We start from the raw sequence: 16,553 nt of genomic DNA on the forward strand, positions 1-16,553 counted from the left end.
ATGTGTCTATCTACTAACACATAAAAAAATGGACGTGTATCGAGCCTTTAGCGAATGCGAAACACATAAAACGTATGCTTTCCGTACTCTCATTTGGGTGTATGGGGACAAGCGGAATCCATACAAGTCTATAGTACTCTACTTAAGCTTTAAGATGAAGTACTGATTTCATAAATCCATTTACCCCATTTTACCCCATAGGCTCGTGAAGCTGCAGAAATTTAAAGCTTGAATATATGATAACTTGGAAAGTAAAAGTCTCAAAGATTTGCGGGATTCTGCTTAAACGTGTATTTTGAGAGCTTTGATAATTGCCTAGAACAGCGGTTCCCAACCTTTTTTCGGTTCGCGTACCCCCTGTCGGATTTCCCTATACTATTCTGAAGCGAACTAAAGTTTTGGCGTACCCCTGGGGGTTCGCGAACCCCCATTTGGGAACCGCTGGCCTAGAACATTGTATTCTTGTGAAATGCGACTGAGAAAAGCTAAGCATGAAAAACCAATTTTTAAATAAATTTTAAAGAATATGCACTGGATAAAAATAGAAATTTTATTTCTTCAGCAAAGTTGCTTCTTTTTACAATATTTACAACTTTGCCGAAGAAACTATGTCTATATTTCCTAACACAAAAAAGTAAATTTTTTATTTTCATTATAGTAAACGATGACTAACTTTTGACAGTTTTAGATTAAGGGGGGGGGATATTTATACGACCAAAAGTGCTGGAGACCATGAATGATAAACTGAAAACAAAAGATACTAGGAAAAAAGTTTCACTTTTCGCCCTTTTGGACTACTGTGCGCCGGGACTGACCCCATAAAAGGTGTATTTAGAAATGAGATTATTTTTTTCAAAACATCACATCTTGAAAACTACTTATTTGATCAAAATGGCGGCACAGAAAAAGTTGTAGGAAATTCAGTGTATTTTTATAAAAAATTTATACTGAAAGAAAAAAAAAATTAGAACAATGATAAAAATCATAATGTTGAATCATGTAATAATCATGTTAATTATCTCAAAACCTTCCTCTCCGATTTGCCTAATTTTTTTTAAAGATAGCTTAAATTATGCCCTAAAATCTGGCGAAGAGCTGTCGATGGACGCTCTTTCCGATTTTTATTTAAATTTTGAAGTTAGACAAATTTCTAAAAAATATCCAAATTTTATTTTTTTTTGTAAAACTCAAACAAAATCAAATTCTGAGCATAGTTTTGAACACATTTACACAAATAAACTTTTTTCTTGAACCCACCCGCTCTCAAGTTATTGCAAATTTAAAATTTACCCACAGAATGAAGTGCCGATTTTTTAAGAAACATTTGAAACAAAACGAAAACAGAAAACATAAAGAGAAAAAGAAAGCAAGTAAAAAGCAGGAACAGATAACAGGAAGAACATAAACTAAAAAAGGATAAAATAAATTGGAAAACATAAGATAAGATAGAAAACAAAAAATGAAAACCAACAACTGAATAAGAAAACAGAAAAAATAAAAGAGAATGCGAAAAACGAAACAAAAATTACAACACAGAAAAAAGTAAAAATGAAAATAGAAAATCTAATACAGTAATGTTCCGATTTTGTCAGCTCCATGTTGAATTTTGCGCTAACAAAATGGGGAAATTTTTTTTCCGAAATTTTTTTCAAAACTCCAGACTTAAGACCTTGCAATATCGAAGACTTCTACTAAAAATTTAATTTTAACCCTTAATTGGTCAACCGAAAGCTTAATGAACCGGGCACAGCACACTGATGCAGAGCCTGTTTTGGTGCGCATTAGTTTTGAGTGGGAAAACTTGGTTTTAGGTTTATGGAAAAGTTTCTTAAAATTAAAAGTTCTATCGTCCAACAGAATTCAAATTTTGATTAATCCCCCTAAAAGTGCAATAAAAAAATATTTTTCTTCAGTTTCAATATAACACATTGATGTATTCTGAAAAGTTTTACAGCATATTATTACAAAAAATTTTGCTGAAGACTGTAACCTTCTATCTCTTCAGCGAAGGTAGGAAAATCCTACTAAAAATCGTTAAAATCAGTTTTTCTATTTTAGCTGTTTTTGTAGTTGTTATACGACTTGCTCCTGTTTTACAAAGTTGTACAAATAGGTAAAATTCACATTACTGAATTTCGTCTACCTCTATCTTTGCTTGTTTAGGAGCTATAGAACTTTTACTATAAAAATACCCTAATTTTGACCCCGAATAACTCGCAAAAAGGCATCATTTTATTCAAAAACACTTCCCAGAGAATCAGAATAGTTTCAAGCAGGCTGAAAAGTTTCATAAATCATGTTTATAAGCACAAAAGGTAAACAAAATGGGATAAAAAGCTGTTAAAATCTGGGAAGTTGACAAAATCGGAATATTACTGTATATACATTAAAAAACCAACATAGAATTAAAATACAGAATTAAAATTATGAAGACGGAAACAGAATCTACAAGATAGAAACCAAAAATAAACCAATAAAATAAAAATGGAATCAGAAAACAGCAAATAGAAATAGAAACAGAACGGAGACAATAAATAAAAAACACATTAGAAATCGAAACTTAAAATACAAAATAGAGAAAGAAAACAAAAGAGCAAGAAATAGAAAGCAATACTGAGAACAAAAAAGAAAACAAAACGTTGAAATCAAATAGCAAACAAAAACTAACCGAAACCCGAAAACAATAAACGAAAAAAACAATCTATACCTATAAAGAAGGATTTCTGTCTGTCTGTCTGTCTGTCTGTCCTGTGTTCCTTATAGAATCAAAAACTACTGAACCAATCGGCGTGAAAATTTGCATGTAGAGGTTTTTGGGGCCAGGAAAGGTTTTAGTGATGGTTAGAGACCCCTCCCCCCACTAAGAGGGGGGGCTCCCATACAAATGAAACACAAATTTCTGCATAACTCGAGAACTAATCAAGCAAATAGAACCAAATTTGGCAAGTGGGTGTTTTCGGTGACAAGAATTTATTCTATGGTAAATTGAGACCCCTCCCCTCTTTATAAGGGGAATTGTATCTCCTCTCCCCTTTAAGAGGGGGGGTTTCCATACAAATTTCCTCATAACTCGAGAACTAATCAAGCAAATGGAACCAAATTTGGCATGTGAAAGTTTTCGAGGGCAAGAAAATTTTCTATGTTGAATTAGGACCCCTCCTCACTTTAAGAGGGGGGGCTCCTGTACAAATGAAATACCAATTTCCTCATAACTCGAGAACTAATCAAGCAAATGGAACCAAATTTGGCATGTGGGTGTTTTCGGTGACAAGAATTTATTCTATGGTAAATTGAGACCCCTCCCTCTTTATAAGAGGAATTGTAACTCCTCTCCCCTTTAAGAGGGGGGGCTTCCATACAAATTTCCTCATAACTCGAGAACTAATCAAGCAAATGGAACCAAATTTGGCATGTGTGTGTTTTTGGAGACAAAATTTTTTTCTATGATGAATTGGGACCCCTCCCCACTTTAAGTGGGGGGGGGGCTCCTGTACAAACGAAATACAAATTTCCTTATAACTCGAGAGCTAATCCAGCAAATGGAACCAAATTTGGCATGTAGGTGTTTTTGGAAGCAAGAATTTTTTCTATGATGAATAAGAACCTCTCCCCACTTTAGGAGGGGGGGCTCCTATACAAATGAAATACAAATTTCCTCATAACTCGAGAACTAATCAAGCAAATAGAACCAAATTTGGCATGTGGGTGTTTTCGGTGACAACAATTTATTCTATGGTAAATTGAGACCCCTCCCTCTTTATAAGGGGAATTGTAACTCCTCTCCCCTTTAAGAGGGGGGGCTTCCATACAAATTTCCTCATAACTCGAGAACTAATCAAGCAAACGGAACCAAATTTGGCATGTGAAGGTTTTCGAGGGCAGGAAAATTTTCTACGGTGAATTAGGACCCCTCCCCACTCTAAGAGGGGGGGCTCCTGTACAAATGAAATACAAATTTCCTCCTAACTCGAGAACTAATCAAGCAAATAGAACAACATTTGGCATGTGGGTGTTTTTTTTGGTGACAAGAATTTATTCTATGGTGAATTGAGACCCCTCCCCTCTTTATAAGAGGAATTATAACTCCTCTCCCCTTTAAGAGGGGGGGCTTCCATACAAATTTCCTCATAACTCGAGAACTAATCAAGCAAATGCAACCAAATTTGGCATGTGAAGGTTTTCGAGAGCAAGAAAATTTTCTATGGTGAATAAGGACCCCTCCCCACTTTAAGAGGAGGGGCTCCTGTACAAATGAAATACAAATTTGCTCATAACTCGAGAACTAATCAAGCGAATTGAACCAAATTTGGCATATGTGTATTTTTGGAGACAATTTTTTTTTCAATGATGAATTGGGACCCCTCCCCACTTTAGGAGGGGGGATCCTATATAAACGAAATACAAATTTCCTCATAACTCGAGAACTAATCCAGCAAATGGAACCAAATTTGGCGTGTAGGTGTTTTTGGAGGCAAGAATTTTTTCTGTGATGAATTAGGACCTCTTCCCACATTAGGAGGGGGGGCTCCAATACAAATGAAATACAAATTTCCCCATAACTCGATAACTAATCAAGCAAATAGAACCAAATTCGGCATGTGGAGGTTTTTGGAGGCAAAAATATTTTCTACGGTGAATTAGGATCCTTCCACACTTCAAGAGGGGGGGCTTCTACACAAATGAAATACAAATTTCCTCATAATTCGAGAACTAATCAAGCAAATGGAACCATATTTGGCATGTGGGTGTTTTTGGAGGCAACCATTTTTCCCATTATGAATTAGGACTTCTTACCTTTTTAGGAGGGGGGGGGGGCTCCCATTCAAACGAAATACAAATTTGCTCATAATTTTAGAACTAATCAAGCAAATGGAACCAAATTTGGCATGGGAGAGTTTTAGATGGCAGAATTTTTTTTCTGTGGTGTATTACGACCCCTTTCCCTTTTAAGAGGGTGGGCTCCCATACAAATGAAATACAAATTTCCTTATAATTTGAGTACTAATCAAGCAAATGGAACCAAATTTAGCATGTAGGAGATTTTTGAGTCTTGAATTTATTTTATGATAGTTAGAGACCTCTCACCCCTGTGGTAGGGGGATATGGACTCTCATACAAATAAAACAGAAATTTTTGCGAAACTCAAAAACTAATCCAACTCGAGAAATTCGAGACTCTTCCATAAAACATTAATCAAAAACAAGACCACAAAAACTATCTATAGTAACACTAGATCATTCAGGACGAGACGGTCGCAAGTGTTGCCGGTGACCCGCCGTCGGAAGCGCCGCCCACTGGGGGGCTTGCAAAACTCGAGAAGTGACAAAGATCATCCGAGATTCATGATTTATGTACAACACAGGTTAATTTGTGGCAATACGAAGTTTGTCGGGTCAGCTAGTAAACAATAAACGAAAGTTTTCTTAAGAGCCTGCGCTCTTGATTACAAAAATTAGATAAAATGTATTTTAAATGTACGCAATTTATTGTTGATATGACAACTCAGATTTTACCAGCACATGTAAGATAACTAAAATTAAATGGATCAGAAAACATTTTTCATTTACGTTTGTAAAAGCAGCACTACTATTATCTGCGGAAAGTCTAATAGATGTTTGCGACTGCGATTCAAAAGCAACGTCCATTTATTATTTCCTGCTTTCTACCATGTTCATAAAATGTAGCGATTTCATCAGTAGTATCTGTTCTATAGATTCTTGCTTGTAATTTTACTGCATCAAGTAAATTTCAATACAACATAATTTTTTGAAATTCTGCAATTTATTATATTCGTAGTGTATCATCATATTCACAAACATGAAAGCCATCTGTTTTATAAAGGCAGTTCAGCTAGCCTGTCATTTCTTTTAAAACTGACAAAATTTATTATTAAGAAACTAGTGAATGTGGAATAATTGTTAGCCAATAGACATTATACGTCCAAATCTCGACAGGGGGGGAGTAAGTTCACCAGAAGAAAATTTGTTCTACACTTTCAAGCTTGAAATTTCACAGCCAGCACAGAAAATGTACGGGGCTGATTGTACTATCTTCGTTGTCGTCGTCAGCTTAGACCCGGAGTGATTCAACTCAATCTTGAGCAACTTGTCGCCCATTTCCCAAGCGTCTCTAAAGTCGCAGTTTTTTACTTTAAAAAGAAAAAATGTCGCTTTAGACCGGGACGAGCCATCTCGCACCTTGTGTCCCCTTGTGCTGATGCCAACAGGGTTGTTGTCTTCCGTGAGCATAGCTAACCGGTCTAATAGGGGGTTTGAACATTGTCAAGTACGTACGGCAGCTTATGCCCCTTAATCGCAGCGTTTTGCGAAGGGCAAAGTAGGTGCGATATCCGGCTTGAATACACCGCTGTATCTCCTTATTTGTGACTTCTTATGTAAAAAAACTCGTTACAGCTATTTTTGTCGAGTCATGTATAAATTGAGCAAGCAAGTTCATAAATTAGAAATAAATGTACAGATTCTAGAAAAAATTCAATTGGCCAGCCGGTTGCACTCGCCGATGTATATTCTCTGGTTCTTCCGAAATACTTAAACCATATCGGACATTATTTACAAAAAACTGATTAATTCGACCTCTGTACGTTTTTAGGAATGAAAATTCATTTGAATTTATATACTTTTAACTGGAATTCGACAGAATGATGATCCATCGCAGTCGACTGATGAAAAGTAACCATTTTCATGAATTAATTCCTAAAACATTGCCTACACTGTCTATGGTCATTTTGGAAAGACTGAAACTATAGCATCATGTAGGTGGTGAACTTTAAGGTTTTACGGAGTTTGACACCCATATTATATGATTTCGAATATATCCTAAAATGAGCACTTCCGCCGGTGTACTCTGAATCTGCTATAAAGTTGCCATAGAAAGCCGTGAACCTGGAAAAGCTTTCAGTGTCAATAAATTATAAAATCTTGAAGTTTGATACCCATTCTGATATGATTTCGGACATGTGCCAAATTAGAGATAGACGCTACTGATACTGATTTCAAATAAATTGCCATTTCTCGGTTATTTTTCAACGGATTTCCGTTTTCTTTTCTTCATTCAACTGAAAATTGATTCAAAGTTTCCAGACTAGAACAGACCGCAAACGATGCTTCTAGGGGTGGCGAAAACTGGAGCCCGGGGGTGGCGAAAACTGGCTCTTGGGGGGTAGAAAACTGGTGCTTGAACATGCGTCACAAATTTTACATTTACAACTATAATTTCAAACATTTAGTCTTAATTTTTATCTTAAAACATAGGAAAAATGTTTCTGCTTATTGTATGCTTAAAACTGCTCATCCATAAGCAACTATATGGCAGTAAATCTCGGTTTTCCAATTTTATGCCGATAAAAGTGGCAAAAACTGGTGTCGTTATCCTATTAGTTAAAAATTTAGCGCGAAAGCTAGGAGTACAAAAAAAACGGAAAGAAAAATAAAAGAATATAAGGATTTATAAAAGCTTTTCACAAGATTTTCTGGGGAATTTAGTTTAATTTCTGGGGGTTTATAAAGATAAAGTTTGCTTTTCACATTCTAATTGTTAATAGTTTTTTGTTGAAAACTACCAACGAACTATCGAATAAACCTCACATCTATGATTCCAAAGTTGAAGTTGAATCTATGAAGTCCAAAGTTGAGCTGAACATGTATTTTTTAAACGTGGGACTAAGTCCTACAGAAAAGTAGATAATCATTTAAAAAAAAAATCTAAAACTGCTATCGTTACGATAATTTGTTAGGTTTTGAACGCAGCGATTTCCAGATCGTTTTTCAATATTTCTGCTCGAACCGATTGGAAAATCTTTTTCACGTCGACTCCAATAAAGAAAACTATTGATTGTAATGGAAAATTACCAAAACACATGCCATATCTCATTTCTGCCATTTTCAGCACATTTGCTAAGAAAACGTGGTAAAATACCACACAAATGGCACACACATCAGTTGGAACATTGTCTGTGCAGACAAACCTACGCTTCATGTAGTTTTTTCTCGCTTTTTGATTTTTTAGTCGAAATCTTCTTTAGAGTCATTTTCTACACTATTCCTCGACTTCCCAAGCACGGAACATACACAGGCAGACATATTGTACACGATTTTACAACTTTGTTGTTGCCATTTATAGGTACTTTATTTTCCAATTTTCAATTTTGTACAAACCTTTTCGGTAGAGCCGTTTTAACTGCGCAACCAAAGAAAGCAAATATTTTTAATTTTTTTTCAGTCATGAAGAAATCGTTCAGTTTAAGGTAATATTTTTGCTGAAAAGCTCAATAAAATATTTTTCATTTGGTACAAAAATCATTAAAACTCGTGCATCGGTTCAAAAAAATTTAATTCTTAAAGAGAGAAAGATTGATAACGGTGGTCGTGGTGGTGTTTGGAAAATTTGAACAAAATCGGAGCACTATTAAATTTCGGTAGAACTATTTTCATGGAATTACTGCAGTAACTTATTATTTGCTGCTAACAATAAAACGTGAAATCAGCACTCTAAAAGTTTTCATTTCCAGCTGGTAAATCATAAATGCTAATCATTTCGATCGAAATCCTACGTTCGTTCGTATTTATTAACTGCATGTCAAAGTCACTGAAATCAAGTGCATCAAAATGCCAATCTCGCATTTAGCTCCCGGTTTAACCATTGCAACCACAGCAAATGAAATGTAAATTTTACACTTCAGAACGCTAATTTACGACGCCAAATCGGTGCAAATCGTCGTCATTCGAGTCGGTCCTGTAGGAGGGCGTAGACTGAAGTAGCAAAGTCCAACTGACTGCTGCTGATGGGAAGCATTTTTGGGTATTGCATACTTGACAGAAACGGGCGAAAAAAACCGACAAACAAAACCTCCCGAAAATAACAGTTGTTTGTCGTTGACCCTGTTTGTGTGCCTGGAGGTTGAGGTTAAAAAAAGTTACTGTTAAGCAACTACCGCTGTTTCAGCGATGATGCCAATTGGATTGGAATGCTGAAAACACCTGAGCTAATAAAACGTCCCGGTGACTTTGGTGAGGTTGTGGTTATAAGAAGTATGTTATGAGGAAACTTTCATCGTAAACGGATTATAATCCGTAGTTGATAAAATCGCTTAAGTTTTGGCTGAACATAAGCTCAGGTAAAAAATACTTTTTTACGTTCTGAGTTTCACCACCCATATCTATATCAAAGCCTATCATCGCATTTGGTTTTCATCTATTTTATTATCTCTAATTCAATTTCAGAACCTCTGTCATCAGCGCGTGTGCCGCTGTCGAACTGTCGGTTTTCATTGGGTCTTTATTGCTGTTGCTGCTGCTGTTTAGTTTAGCCTGGCCGCGGTCTGGCGAGTTCTGCTGTCAGCAATTTTTCAATTTGCGGTTTCCCACCACGAACTCGATACGATACGGTACGATACGAATCGACAACCGGAGTCAAGTGGACCCACTCGTACTTTTGGACCTTCTGTCGACGCGGCGCGGTGGTGCTGGACGGACGGACCGGGGACAAAGTTGGCGTAATCTTCGTCAGCACTGCGGTTGACTGTGATCGATACTCAACAAACACGGTGAGTTGTGTTACGATATCCTAATAGGTTCTGTACTAACATTCATGCTGTAAGATTGTTAATTACATAGTCAATCAATGGTGTTATATCGACGACCGTTGATAGGCAAACATCACGAAATATGCCATTCTGCTCGTGGTCCTAGCATGACGTGAACTAATTTAAATCCGAGCAATAAAGTCAATCAAGTGCCACACGTTGACAATGTAAAACAATCATCTGAGACCGGTAATAATAATGGGTTGTCATTGTTTGCCAATGGAATCCGGGAGGGATTGGGCATTCCGCGAGAATGATGTCAGTTGGATGCAATTTCATCTCCCGCACCCGCACCCGTTCCTCGAAGAACTCGGAAGTAAACGGCAAACGGCAGATTAATCAAAACACTCGATACAAACGAAAGCTTATTGCTGAAGTGTTAATTGCCCCATACTTGAGGCGCTATCAAGATTCAATAAACTTCTCGGAAACCGAACGAACTGCAGTTCAGCGACCGCTCAGCGGCGGCCAATCCCGAGAAAATAAACTACGCGCTCATTATAAATAGCCATTATAAACGGTTTACTAATAAACACTATTTACTTTGTTGGGCCCCAAGCCTAGACACAAGACATTGATTAAGTAGATGATTGTTTTCGAATTGCGTGACACGTTTTGCGGACCGGCCGATCGGTCGACCGGGATGACTAATCTCGTCGCTCCCTGGCCTGGCCTGGTCTGATCTGGCATTGCACTTTGGAGGGCGACAGTAAATTTTTACCATTTGACAGGCTCGCAGATAGTAGTGCCATAGAGTGAGTGCCGGTCATCGGTACAGTGCGGTGGCGTCATTCCGAACACGTGCCTCTGTGCGGGTGCCGGTAACTTGTCCATCGGGGGGCATCTAAGCGAAGGGAGCCATCCCTCCGTGCCTTGCTTCCATTCCTTCGCTTCCTTCGGTAGGGTTAAGACGTTTTTCCAGACCAATGGACGCTTACACGCTGCTCAGCTCAACTGAAAGAAGGCAGATCGTTCACGAGTTAATTGAAACCTATATCTGGACGGAATTTGAACGAATCGTGGTAGGGTGACCAGACTATAAAGTAAAGTAATATATTTGCCACATTTTGTTTCCATTTTTTTTAGAAAGATGTGATGTCATTTGTAAGAGGTCGTTATGCCAAAGGTCTTTCTGCCAAATGGTCCCTTATGTTAATGTCAATGTTTTTATTGCAAACGACGTCATGCCAAATGTAACTATGTTAAATGAGCGACCCCGATTCTCATAGTATTGTGACAGAGCGATGATTGACTCAATTGCGCTCCCATTAAAATCGGTAGGGTAGTTCAAAAGTTATGAGTTTCTAGAAAGACAAAGGTTGGCAAAATTATTGATTTTAGGGAGCTTGTCAACTCAGTACGTAGGTACGCTATGCGTGAAATAATAAAATACGGATTAGAAAGTTTTTGAGATAAAATAAGTACAAGAAATTTAAACAAAGCGGAGCATTTTGCAATTTCTTTTTTTGTGAAATTTCTGAGGAGATATAAACAAAACGAAATAAAGAAAAACTGGAAGTACAAAGAAACAAAATAGCATAAGTTATAGAAAAATGCACCTATTTGTGATGTACATGAAAAAATAAATGGGTTGAATGAAATAAACAGTCTGAAGAAGTGAAAAGTCAAAGAGAAAATAAATTAATGCAGAAGAAGAAAAAAGACAAAATTGCTGGAGGAAATCCACAAGGGAGATTGAAAGGAATAAATCAGAGTATTATTAAACGTGCGAGAAAATAGGAAAAAATTAATGGAAAATGTAGACAGAAAGAAAATAAATTTAAAATATCTTCTTTTTTGGCTGTTTTTTGCTTTTAAATATTAAAATAATAGTAAATAATGCTAAAATAAATAAGAATGAAAATAAATCAAAATTTGGACATGATGTTATGAAATCAGGTCAAAATTAGAACAAAACTAAGATAAAATCGTGCCATAAATAAGACAGCAATGTAACAGAATTAGAGCAAAATGAAACGAAAACTACAAGACTTGGTAAAAAATTAGTTCTAACCTGGTATCAAAGCAGGACAAAATTGAGATACAATTAGGAAACATATTGACAAATTGGGGATAAACTGATATGAAACTGGGCAAAAATAAACAAAAACGAGTCATTGCATTGGAGTCAACATTGGAAAGAGAAGAACTTGAAAACATTATGATTTTATACTTAAACAGTTAAGGTGAGATAACAGTCAAAAGAAAAAGAGAGTCTTAGGAGAAAACATCATATAAAAAGAGAATCGGAAAAAGTAATTATTCAGAAATTAGAAGTGAGTCAGGAGAATAGTTAAAGAGAATAAAGACTCGGTGATATTAGTTAACCTCCCAGTTGGCCTCGAGGTAAGATGCTGATCTAATAAGCCAGTCGTCGCATGTTCGAATCTCGGCTGTTAGAGTCAATAGGATCGTAGCAACTCGTCTTACAATTGTCCTGTACTCTAACAGCTTGCTCCGAAGTCTGTCGTATAAAACAGAGAAAAGAGAGAAAAGATTAGAAGGAGAGAAAAGCTAAAGGAAAGGAACAGTTCATATGGGAATGGAATCGAAGAAATTAAAAAGCCAGAGACAAAAAGAAATTCAGCAAGGTAATAAGACAATAGGAAAGAAGAAATAACGGGAGAAGAAATTAAAAGACGACAGAAAGTAAAATAATGAATTATCGGGTATGGTAAAGATACAAAGGACGAAGAGTGCTGCATCAAAAAACGGATTAAAATAGGAACAGATCTGTAGAGCTATAGGCCAAAGGGAAGAAACATTCGTGAGTAGAAGAGTCGAAAGGCAAAATATTATCAAAGGAAGTAAATAGTCGAAGTGAAAAGAAAGAAAAATGCCAACAAGAGGAAAATGTGACAGAAACAGACCGAACTAAAGAGAGACCATAAAAAATGAAAGTCTAAAAGAACAAAAAAATCCAAGGAGAAATGATTCTGAAAAAATAAAACATTAGTTAAAGGAAAATTTCTGAAGCAGATTGTTGAAAAAAGAAAATAGTTAAAATATTATTTTCTAAGTCAAAATGAGAAATTAGTCAACAGCATTAAATAGTAATAAGCTAAAAATAGTCTAAAGGAGCGGATAAACAATAGGAGTGAATCAACAATAATGTAAGGATACAAGTAAACCAGAGAAAATTTATTGGAAATATAAATATAAACAAATGGAATAGGAGAAAATCAAACACCAAAAAGATAATTTATTTCAAAAGGAAAGGATAAAATGTCAAAAATAAAACAGATTCGAATAAAAATAGAATTAAGTGATGCAAAACGTAAGTTGAAAAAATAAAACTAAAAATGGGAAAAGATAAATCAGTGCACAGTGGTCCAGCAGCGAAAATTAAGTGGAAAAATTTTTGTGGTTCAAAATAGTTCCCCACAATGTTCAGCAAAGTTGTACAACTCTAAAAGACAATTAATGCGAAATCAACGCCAGTTTGGCTTGTAAACACATAACACATAATAACTTTTTATAAGAAAGAGATAGAATGATAATTTCTTCAACAAAGTTGTAGCTAAAGTTTATATAAGTAACTTTGCCAAAGACATAGTAGGCGTATTTTTAGGCGTTTCTAACTTACAGGGTGTTTTATAAAAAGACTTCTCAAAAATCACTTTGTTGCTGATTTCTTCAAATGCAGTGGTTTTATTACGTCATAATGTTTTACAAAGTTGGTTTTCTTATCAAAAGACATATTTTTGTAGAACATTGTATGTTGAAAACTCATACGTATAACGAGTTCTAACGTTTTTCCTGTGTTTTTTAGTCTTTTTTGGAATAGAATATCTCAAAAAGAGGGAAACGAAAAAAATCAAATTTGGCCGTTTCTGAAAGCTTGGAGTTTTGTCTCAAGCATATGTGAAAATAAAAAACTAATTTTTTCTCTAACTCGAGTAATTTCAGTTTAATTATTTCATGTTTGACCATTTTCGACTATCAGTATTTTCCAATATCTTCTTGAAGACGATTAAAGTCAACATGTCAATAGTAAAAAAGAAATTTGTCGTACCTCTTCGAACTCCGGATAAGTTAAGAGATCTAGTTTTTCGACCTTGTGCTAGTTTTCGAACCACTGCTGAAATATTCATCAAATAAGTTTTTATAACGGTAGTTTTCACAATTGTTTATTGTCAAGATATATGGACTTCGCCCGTCATCCAATCCATACATATACTATGTCTTTGGCAAAGCAACTTATATAATCTTTAGCTACAACTTTGTCGAAGAAATTATCCTTCTATCTCTTTCTTATAAAAAGTTATTACGGATTATGTGTTTACAAGCCAAACTGGAACTTAGTCGTTGATTTCGCATTATTTGTCTTTTAGAGTTGAACAACTTTGCTGAACATTGTAGGGAGCTATTATAAATCGCTTAGCCGCAAAAGTAAGTTTCCACTTAACTTTCGTTTCTAGACCACTGTGCAGTGTAGTGGTTAGCATTTACGCTTCACACGCTGAAGACCCGGATTCAAATCCAAACCCCGCAGAAGTCTCGAATGGCCTAAGCCGTTAAAATGATAGTTAAAAAGACCAAACAGCAAACAGGAAAAGAGAGTAAAACAGAACATATTCAAAAGAAGAAAATCGTCAAAAAGAAGAAAATCTTTTAAAAATGATCAAAATGAGAAAATAATCGATTGGAAAAACTAGTTGAAAGAAGAATGGAATCAAAACGAGAAGAAAGTAAAAAAAGCAAATTAGTAAAAAGCAGAAAATAATTAGACGAAGGTTATCGAAAAGAAGTAATGCTCAAAATGGGAAGCTTTTCTTAAAAAGATAGTCAAAAGAAAAAAAACTATCCATTCAAGGAATTATAAAAGGAGTAGAATTAAAAAAGTAGTCAAATAGTCAAAAGGAGGAAAAAGCTAAAGAAAGAAAATAGTCGAAAGGGAAAAAAAATCAAAAAAAAGTCAAATCGAAAATACGACAGCCAGAAGGAGAAAATAATCTAAATGAATAATCTAAACGAATTCAAAGTATTTGAACAATAGTCCTAAAAAGAAAGTAATCGAATGGAAAAATAGTCGAAATGACAATGTATTTAAAACAAAAGGTAAAAATCAATTTTGAACATTATCGAAATATGTAGGGTAAAGAACCGGTTTTAAGCAGTCTAAGCGGGTCACTGATTGTTTTACCTTATTACAAGCGATGGATTGACTAAGTGGGGGATATCAGCATACCAATCTTCTTGCTACCTTTAGTTCTTCAAGCTGTTACCATTGCAAGACACTATTGTTAAGCTAAACTTTTGATTCTTCGCTTTAAAAGTTAGAGCGATGGAACTAATTTTGATCAGACCGAACATATTTTCACACTCAAGGTGCTTTTTAAGCAGTCCTGAAATCTGAATTTTTATACGCCCCCATAAAAATCCCTCGAACTTTTCCCCCTATTCAGTAAGTTCGCGTTCCTATCCGCGACCTCGGCATTTGTATTAATAGATTTGATATTTTTGGTCGGTAGTGGCGTAAAATGCAATCTGTTTAAACTGTTTATCGGGGCACATACTCACCGCACCGTTCGGCAAACGGTATTCGTCGTCTCATTTATTCTCTAGTGTTATGGGAAACTGCGAGTTTGACGTCTCACTCGCTGTTCATAAGGATAGTGGGAGAACAAAAGAGGCAAACATAACAGTGCACACGGTCTGACTGCAGAACAGTGTTGTCAAAGCAAATAATATTGAAACACATCGTTGCTTCATTAAGTCACTGAAAATCTTCGAAAATTATTGGAAAAACTGTCTTTTCTGTTGTTTTTAGTAAAGAAAAATTAATGATGAACTTACATTTCTCTAGAAACTATTGAACCAAGTGTATATTTAGCTGACAGCCACAGTCGTCGCTCTCCCTCGTCATTGCTGTCCGAGAAGCTGATACCAGTCACACGCGCAGGCACGCACTCCCGCCCGCGTGCAGAATCGCGGGCGTATGATAAAGTAGAAAAGAAGATGTAACTCAAAATCTGTATCACAGTATGCCACTGGCTGCTCACGAGTTGTTTATCTCGTGAGTAGGCTATGAGAAAGACACTACGAGGCTGTGCGTTCGTGAGTGTGTAGGTAGCATAATGCCTGCACACGTTGCGTTGCGTTGCACAACGTAAGCGTTAGGTGCTATATTTCTCCTACTCGCTCTTGAGAGAGTAGGCTTCGTTTCCTTCTCACTCGATTCGCAACATTGCTCTTGACTTGAGTCAGGAAAAAATAAAAGGCATAGACAGCTAGGAGTTAGGAAGGAGGAATGGAATAGAAGGGAAAGGCACTAAACAATAATAAACGAGAGAAAAGATGGAAAGAAACGAAAAAGACATTGGCAAAAGACTGAAACAAGAGGTGAACCAACCGCAGGCCTCTGCGCCTCTAAATGCCTCTAAAATAAAGAATCAAATCAAATCTAAAGAGTCTATTCCAGTCTTTTACAAAACTTACTTGTAAAGAAATAGACAAGAGACTACGTGAATATGGAGTCAGAACAAGAAAAGAAACAGAGTAATGAAGAAATAGACAAGCGCGTTGGAGGAAGTTTAAGGTAAAAAAAGAGTCAAAGAGTAAAAAATTTAAAGCATGCAAACAGTCAACAAAAGAGGCAAAATTTAAGTTAAAACATATTTAAACAATCAAAAAAAGTAAAATGTTCAGAGTAAGTGATTACAGAGAAGAAAATAGCGAGGAAAGTTTAACGAAAGAAAAGTGATGCAGTTCACCTACCGAAAAGGAACAATCGAAAAGATTAGAATAGAAAACGGTTTTAAATAGAGAAGAGAGTCCAAGTTAAAACAGGAGTAATAAAAACCTATAATAATATTTAAAGAAAAGGTTAAAAAAAAGCGAAAAGGAAAAAAGCTGTACAGCAAGAAATAATCTGAAAGAGAATAAATTATGAAGGGAAAAAGAATGAAAAACAGTCTAAAAAGCAGAGAATCTGAAAAAATACAGTTTG

At 35.8% G+C, this 16,553-nt stretch overlaps 1 protein-coding gene across 1 annotated transcript in view; it reads left to right on the forward strand.

Annotated features, from left to right (window-relative positions):
• LOC128738514 (uncharacterized peptidase C1-like protein F26E4.3) overlaps window positions 1-16,553 on the forward strand; it is a 137,831-nt gene that overhangs the window by 10,850 nt on the left and 110,428 nt on the right. Inside the window, exon 2 of the mRNA XM_053833717.1 lies at window positions 9,240-9,562. The gene's annotated coding sequence lies outside the window, so the exon portion shown is untranslated. The remainder of the gene's footprint in view (window positions 1-9,239; window positions 9,563-16,553) is intronic.

Source organism: Sabethes cyaneus, chromosome 2 (assembly GCF_943734655.1).
Source record: "Sabethes cyaneus chromosome 2, idSabCyanKW18_F2, whole genome shotgun sequence".
In the NCBI taxonomy this organism is placed as follows: Eukaryota; Metazoa; Arthropoda; class Insecta; order Diptera; family Culicidae; genus Sabethes; species Sabethes cyaneus.